Below are 8,910 nucleotides of genomic sequence, written 5' to 3' on the forward strand. Positions count from 1 at the left end.
TCAGGGCATTTAAATATTCCAGCGGTTGCCAAATGGCACCAAACACAGGCTGAGGTGGTTGCCAGACTAGCTGCAAGCTTGTCACATCACACATAGCATCAGTGTTTTAGTTTAAAAGGAGGTAAATGTGGTTGTTTAGTATCTACATATGGTATAATTTAGACTGCACACGGCATTTATCAGAATTTCTGCTATTTAATAGTTGCTTTATGAAATGAATACACGATGAAGCAAATTAACAGCTTGGGTTTTCCTTTTTTTGCCTTTTGTTCTTTATATTTCTGCTTGCATTCAGTTTGTAAAATCAGTCATCCCAAGATATTCCAACAAGTGAATCCACCATTCAACCATATGTTCTTTTCGAAAGAACAGTACGAACCTGTCATTTTGCACAGTTTCAGTCTGTGACGTGATAGGAGGGTCAGAACGACATCATCCAAAGTGCCAACGTGCAGCACTGTATGAGCACACTAATTTTCAAGAAGCTCCAAGGTCATTTCAGATGGCTGGTGTTGACACAGAGCTGTGCAGATTATTTAATTACAATGTCTGTGTGTTTATGGATTTAGTCTTTGAATCATGTAATTAGCATTTGTCCTTAACAAGGTTGAAAACATCATCCTGGTGTTTTTGTGGTATTTTGTTTGGATGTCGGGTCACAAATGGAAATCTTTGATGTGGACTTGAAATGAATGCATGTATATTTTTACAACAGTCTGTAGTATTAATAATAATAGTAATAATAATAATGATGATGATGCATATAATTACACTCTTGTTCTGACTATCTAGATTGTGCTTCCTGACATTTTGATGTTGTACTACTGAAGTGACTCGGAGGCTTTAAGGATTAGGTTGTGTAACGGAATAAATTCTGTAAACGGTTCCTTAAGTGTCGTAACCCAAAGGCACGAACCCAAAACAAACACACACTGTCTGATAAACCCTTAGACATTCATGTGGGCTTACACACACACGCACAAACATACACAGCTATATTTCTTTGGATTTGATCCATTGACAGTAGCAGTCTGCCCGCTGTAGTACACTAATGCTGCCCACACTGCAGCCTGTTTTCTGTATTCCATATTTAGTTGGGTCCAGCTCAGTGATTGAGATGATTAAACAGATGAGTCCCCTTCACTGGATATGCGCCAGGACTTGTTAAGGAAAAAGCCAAGAGGGCAGCCACCATTTGATTCGGGTCATCAATAGAGAAACTCCAAATATTTGAAACTATTGAGGCAGTCTCAGAAGTTTAGGCCAGAAATAACTAGTGAGCACGATGAATCATCTGCAGTACAAATACTCACAGCAATGCCTACACCGCCTTTAAGGAGAACCCCATAGGCGAACACTCTCCAAAGGCTTTGATGGAAGGACAGTGGGCTAGTTTTACCTGATAATAAACTTTACATTTATAGACTTCTTCAATGAGATGCGGGTCCATGACAAGCAGTATAAAAGTAATAAATAAAAAACAAAAGGATGAGCTGTAAAAAAAAAAAATCCCAGTTAGAGAGAAAATGTCAGAGGAGAATTAAACAGGCAAACTGCACGTGTAGTACCCCATTTCGGGCTTGGCGATGCCCGGGCACGTTTTATGAAATGCTGCTAAATGAAGTCATAATTCGTCATCATGACCTCTGAGCACAATGACACGCTGATATCCTCAGGTGAACAGCCCACAGTCACACCGCCCATCTCCCACCACGTCATCTCCCTCAGCTGCCTCTGCCTTTTCCTTGGCTCTAATGAGTTATTGACCCCCTGCGGATGTGTAAAATAGAACAGGTCTTTTTGTCTTTTTATTGCAAATGCCAGCTGGTGTGTTAATATCTGCATCCGTGCGTGTGCGCATGCGTGTAAGCGCACATTCATGTGTGAAGCTATTTATATGCGTGTTCATGTGCTCCAGTATGTACTGCAAGGAAGGGAGTTGCCCAGAGTGGGAGGCTGATGCTTGAGGACTTTATGACTAGTTTCATCCCTGTCAGGATTGTTGGGATAATCTGTAATTTAACAACTGTTGGTTGTCAAGAAGCTGCAAATAGGACATACAGGGTATGTGCGCTTCAAAGTACCTGTATTGTGTCATTACAAGCATATCATTATTTTTATTTTATTTATTTTCTTGACTTCACACTGCTGACATAACTAAAACAATGAAACTAACAGCCGGGAAAAAACATACATTTGCTGTTTACAAATCTACTCATTAATTCAATTTATCATTTCTATTCAGGACTTTCTGCTCGGGAATCAACGAGAAGGGGACAAGCGTTTCGCCCACTGGCGCATTTTTAATTGTTTTCACCCAACTCTTTCTCACTGCGTCTACAGGGAAAGTGGCTCTTGTCATCTGGTGAAGAGGTGTAGAAGGCATTGCAAGGGGAACGGAGGTGTCTGTCACTGTGAGTGCTTGTGCCTATAGCTAAAACAATATGCTGCAGCATGTCTGGGGCTCTGAGAAGTGGAGTACATCACTGCACCATCAGCTGTGTGAGTCCCTTAACTACTAATGCACAAGGGCACATCAGCTGGAAAATGTAAAGCGTGGCCGTGAGACTGAACTGAACCGTACTTTCCCTTACCTTGGCTTGTCTGTTCAACCTTTTTAGAATCTCTTTTGGCCTTGCAACGGCACAGAGGAATGCATTATGTGTATATCTCTCAGTGTGTAATTAAAAACCAAAGCCAGCATGGTGCCCAACTGGCAAACCCTTGTCGAAACAGTAATTCTTTGCAAGGGCATTGAGTTGTTTACCCGCCTCATCTGTTGATTGCGTTCCCCATTGCAGAGGTGCTGAGCAGATGCTCTGTGTGGATCTAAACACAAGGCTTTTAACAGGTTCTCACCGTCTGTGTGTGCAGACGCAGCCTCCAAACGAAAAAGAGCTCTTTTCAAATGTGGCAAGTGTTAAAACCTTTATGTTCCAGCTGCTTCTCTGCAATGAAGTGATGGTGAAGAAAGGACTTGAATTAAGAAGCTTAGAATCAGATCACACATTCATCAGCACACTGTTCCTCACGTGTGTGCTCGAACTGGAGCACAGGGGATAGCAGTTGGAAAAAAGGGGAAAAAAGATCGACTCTCCTTCAGTATCCGGTTGTTCAGTGATGACGCGACGAATCTTACTTCCGGGTCTAAAGTAGTCTGCGTTTAATATGGCCTTTGTGTTGTTAACATGGTTTAAGTTTATGTATTTTTCTTCTATTTGACTCTAAAAAGCTCCTAAGTGAGATGTGATCCCTGTTGACCTCCCTCGGCTTTTATTTACCGCTAATCATTTATTTAAGCTCAGTTTTTAAACCTTAGGATTTGTACTACAGCCCAGCCCATGCCAGCAGTATATGAATGACTAACCTCATATTGTGGATGGATTATCTCAGTTGTTCTCCTGGCTGAGTTTGGTCCTTTTAAAGCATTCCTGCCATGCGATTACATTTGTTCCTGACCACCAAGAACACTCACGGTAACTTTTATCCAGTGGAAAAAAAGTTAGCTTGTTTATATTATGCTAACATAGCTGTGTTGCTAGCGGTCACGTAGCACATTTCATATATACCAGCTAGCAATTCAGTAACCCTTACAAAGGTCACTGCTGTCTTAGTTTTCTGTCTTCATTTATGCTGGAAGTGATAGCAGAGCTGTACGTTTAATTTGTTTCCCAAAACCCCGCAGTTCAGGAATTGCTATATTGTATTTAGATAGAAGCTAGCGAGCGTAACTCCCTGCTAACTTTCTAACTCCGTTAAATGTCACTAACCTTCCATTTTCATGGATGCCTGGATGTTAAACTCAGTTGTTACACCTGGTAGAGCAGAACGCTGATCATTTTATAAGATGAAAGACTTTAGACAGATTTTCAACTCTCAGTAATGCCATAGTGATCGTTTGATATATGGACCTGCAGCGGAGTTTAGACCCAGACACGGCTAGTGACGTCAGACTGAACAACCGGATAGAAGTCATATTTGTTTGGCAGATGTGAGGTACCATTTCTCTGGATCATGATTGCATTGCCATTTCACTTGATTGATACGTAAATGTCACTGGCTTTAATAGTTCTGCCTCAGACAAAGGTATTCTTTTTTTATTCTCCTTTCCTTTCTTCTGTCTTTCTTTTAGATTATCCGGCTGACCATCCTCCCTTTAAGTCATAGGATGCATTTCTTTCCCTTGATTTTAAGGATTCAGCTCAAATCCAGAGTGACTCGAGTTCGAGTATCATGCTAGGAAAAGATTTAATTCCTAGATTACCATCGCCATCATTACAAGGAACCGACAGTGCGACAAAGGGTCAGGAGGGGATCAGACTCTGTGGAAGGGTTGTTTATTTAGGCAGTGGCAGTGTGGGCTTCTCCTGACGTCATTTGTCGGGACTTGGCATTGGTTGGCCTGACCAGTGACATTTGCTTTCCCACCATGTGGCCCCTGTACTTTGAGGCCAGATGGCAGATGATGCCTCCGAAGCAGACGACACACAAACACCCAAGCGAGCGTATCCACACACACACACACATGCACGCACATGCGCATGCACACACACATGTGCACAGACAGACATGCATTTACATAAGCAAGCACAAACCACACATGCACATAGACTGCTCACAATCAAGTCTCCCTTCTCTCAGCAGAGGGGGGGGGGAGCAACAGATCGATTTGTCACCCAAAATAATTTATAAAGTCCTGATAGAATGCCAGAAAGTAAACTTGGGGAAAAGTGGATGTATTATGATTGGAGCCGGGTAGATCGATGCTTTCCTCTCTCTGTGAGGCTCAGCTTGTTTGTTCAGGGTGAAATATCATCATGAAGGCACAGCTCACAGCTCTTACACCTCCCCCTTTATGTGCACTGCAAAATTTGTTCTTCGTTCGCTCTCTGTCTCATGTCCCCTTCTTTTTTTTTCTGCTTTTATCCGTACCTTTGTCCCACATGAAGAAACGGTCAGTCATCTGTGAACAGCATACAGTGGAACCACCGAACAGGGATTTGTCATTGAACCAGGTATCTGGTGATTTTGTCCGGGGAGACAAATGTTGATAGGCACGCTGTACTTGAGCGTTGTTGTTGAGCGCACATAAGCGTGGCCTATTAACCCGCAGACAGGAGGCAAATCAATTTACTAGCTCTGAAAGTTTTATCAATCATAAGCATCACAGCTCGGAGGAAGACGGAATGAAGAAGGGCTTTCTCTAAGTACATCATATCAGTAAACTGCGATAAGCATCAGCACTTTAATCTGAAGCTTCTTTGAGCCGCTTTTGTAAAATGATTTCTGCCTTACTAGAAACCGCACAAACCACAGTCGCAGAAAATTATATGGACGGAGGGATGATGACAAGGAGCGCGCATGGTGATTAATCCTCAAGAAAAGCCAATTGTGAGCTGCTTTTCTTAGCTTCTTTAATTATTTCTAATTTGTCTTCCTGCCGCATGTTGTGTAACTTCCGAGGCTATAAATGAACAATTCTTTTTCAGCGAGAAATTGATTCCGAGTTCACAATTTGTGGAAGTTTATTTTTAACCTATAAAGCACAGTGTGAACTGGTAGCATCATTATGAGGTCACAGAGGAGGGTATTGGTAAGGTAACAAATCAAGCAGAGGAATGGAGCTGCACACTGGAGGGGAAAACAATTCATTGCTTTCCACTAACTTTGTATTGCATATAGGTTCCTTCTTGTCAATTCTTTCTGCTAGCATAAGAAAACCTAAAAAAAAAAAGGCCTTTAAGTCTCAGCCTGATGGGATGCACTTGCAGCAGTGTAAAGAACCCCAGCTAAGCAGGTGAACTGAAAAACCGAGCGTTTCAGGAGACAATAGTGGATAGCAGCAATGAGATGTGAGGCATCAGCAGGAAAAATGGGAAAACTGTGGGATCTGAATGCTCAGTATGTCTACGTGTGCTGCAAGCAATTTGTCAGTGAAATGTCCTGGCATCATGCAAGTTGTATGAAAGTGGAATTTAAATCATTTAGAAAGGTATGAGTAACATAATTTGTGCCCTAGAAAACTACAGTAGTTTCCTGTAACACTTAGCTACATTATTTTTTTACCTCTAGCCAGTTAAAGGGTTTTTGTTGGTGTTTCAGACCTCAGTTGCACATTATAGTGGTGCCTGTTTTACACTCCAGTGGGTGTGGTTTGGTGGCAGGAAGCACTCTGTCTTTATAAGAGCTGAACTGTAATGTCAGTAGATGACCTGGGTGCAATTTGTTGGGGGTGGGCAGCTATGAATCAGCTCATCTCACTTTTGTTTCATAAAATTATGTATTTATTTAGTTATTCATTTTAAGCTTCAACCTCTCAGATTCTCACCTTTTTTTCAGGGATGATGGTGATGATGCCTAGCAACAAGAGATTACAGGTTCTGGCTATGATTTTCAAACAACAAGGTGAAAACTCCAACAATGAGAGCACCATTCAGTCATCCACCCATTCACACACTGGTGATGGCAAGCTACATTGTAGCCACAGCCGCCCTGACAGAGGCGAGGCTGCCGGACACTGGCGCCACCGGGCCCTCTGACCACCACCAGTAGGCAACGGGTGAAGTGTCTTGCCCAAGGACACAACGACCGAGACTGTCCGAGCCGGGGCTCGAACCGGCAACCTTCCAATTACAAGACGAACTGCCAACTCTTGAGCCATGATCGCTCATATTATATATATTCTTGAATGCCAGGCAATTTGATGAATACAGTGAGTACATGTATCAGTTGATAAATAGGTGAAGGATGTTCTTAATCTGTGCTAACAATTGTTCATTGATCTAAAGTCCTGAGCCACTCAATTCTTTACATTTTGTAAGAAAATGGGAAATAGGTGGAGTGATTTATTAAACCTACAGAGAAATAGTCTGCAAGGCAGATTCTAATGGTCTTGAAAGTCAATGTTTGTATAACCACCTATATTATTTAACATAGCCTGAACTCTTAGGCCTCCCTTCTATAAGTAGTCTTCAGGAATCCTTCTCCATGGCTTCAAAGCTCTTCTTTGGCTGCCCTTCTGTTCTGATCCCACTCTGCTTCAGCATGTCATACTAGGGGTTAGCATTGGTGCACGAAGCAGGCTCTGATGAGAGTTAACATGCTTAAAGTCTTTATTTACAGTCAAGTAATAAAGCACAGATAAAGTGGTGGGGGTAGTGGGATTGGACTGGCATTAAGGTTGCACACACAGGAGCTCTGCAGGAAAGAAGACACAAAGTTGCTTAAATGGAGATTGTGTCTTTTTTGTCTTACTTGTAGGAGAGGTGAGCTTGAGCCCCAGGTGCAGCTCTTGAGCGGTGGGTCTCCAACAGAAGTGGAAAAAGTACAGATATTCTATACTTAAGTAGAAGTACTGATACTAGTGTTAAAAAAATACTCCAGTAAAAGTCAAAGTACTGATGAAACTTATTTACTCAAGTAAAAGTAAACAAGTAATGGCTCTTAAATGTACGCAAAAGTTTAAAAAAACAAGTAGCTCTTTGGTTTATACCTGCTGTTTTTGTGAAAAGCTCACTGAACCGTGTGCTATAGTAATGTAATAATAATATAATATTAGTAGATGGGAATACAAACTTTGTTTTAGTCTAAATTTTAATAGATGTACTCAACTTCAGTCAGTTAGTAGGAGCATGAACAGGAAAAAAGAAGGAAAATGTAGACGGGGGGCTTTGCTCTAAACAGGAAAATGAGTATTAACAGGGTCAAAGTGGTTAAAGTTAGGCACATGGGGAAGCCCTGCAATCAGTTGTAGTGGCTCAGCATGGGGAAAAGAATTACAACAGAATCATTTATATTGAGAGCTCTAGTGAATTTTTTTAATGTACAGACTGCGATTAGCTGATTTGGGTTACTGCTGCTCTGAGGTTTACTGCTCTTTGTGGATTTACACAAACTAACCCTTTTATCCTGCATTAAACTGCAGAGTATTTTGTCACATGCATAATGTCACATGTACAGACCCAATATCTGATTTAAAAACATGAGGCGTTACTTGTAAGAGTTAAATTTTCAGTTTATCAGATACCACTGAGGAGTCCTTTTAACATCTTTCTTATCTTTCTCCATCTCTGAGTGAAGTTAGCATCTTTCTTTTCTCTCCCTGTCAAAAACAGCAGCTGGACCTTTAGCTAGCAACACAAACTGCAAACAAACACTTTGTGTGTTTGCTGATGTTTCTTTAAACTGATAGAAATGCTGCATTTGAATTTAGCTGCCACTTTAAAAATGTTACTCCCTTTATGCTCATCTTCTGTAGGGCTAGCTAGAGGCTGAAGTACCTCAGCAACTTATGGACATCTGGACTCGTTCCAGTGTTGTGCCAAAATAAATAAATAAATAAATATGTCCCACTTTAACCCCAGACTATGGGACACGGTGCCTCTTCCATCCGTTTTTATGCAACATCCGCTGATAATATATGAACAGGACTGTCTTTCATGTGTTACTGTTTAGGCTCAAATCAGTTTGATGTTTGAAGGCGTGCAGTGACATGAAATAATAACTCTCCTCAACTCCTCAATAATAACTCTCCTTACTCTTTTTTCAGTAATAAGAGAACAAGACAATTAATTGAAAGGAACAGAGAGGCTAAGAGTTAGCTGTTGAAAAATACTTGTTACGGGATCAGAGTCGGTGGTGAGGAACCAAGGCAGCCTTCTGCTTCAAGATAACCTCCACACGATGAGCTGATCTGGAGCAGGTGCAGAAAGGACTGGAAACTCCACCCAAGGACGACTAATATCAGTGAAATTAAACTTAGTGTCAAAACCTCACCTTGCAGCACCACGACACAGCAAAGTTAACCTTCGGGCTACAGGGAGGCCAATCTCTGACTAATAGTCTTCCATTTTTGTGTTTTTCTGTCCAGCTGGGTTTTTTCTGTATTGGCAGTGTGTTTGGTATCATTGT

Source organism: Simochromis diagramma, unplaced genomic scaffold (assembly GCF_900408965.1).
Source record: "Simochromis diagramma unplaced genomic scaffold, fSimDia1.1 OVJJ01000293.1, whole genome shotgun sequence".
NCBI classification, from domain to species: domain Eukaryota; kingdom Metazoa; phylum Chordata; class Actinopteri; order Cichliformes; family Cichlidae; genus Simochromis; species Simochromis diagramma.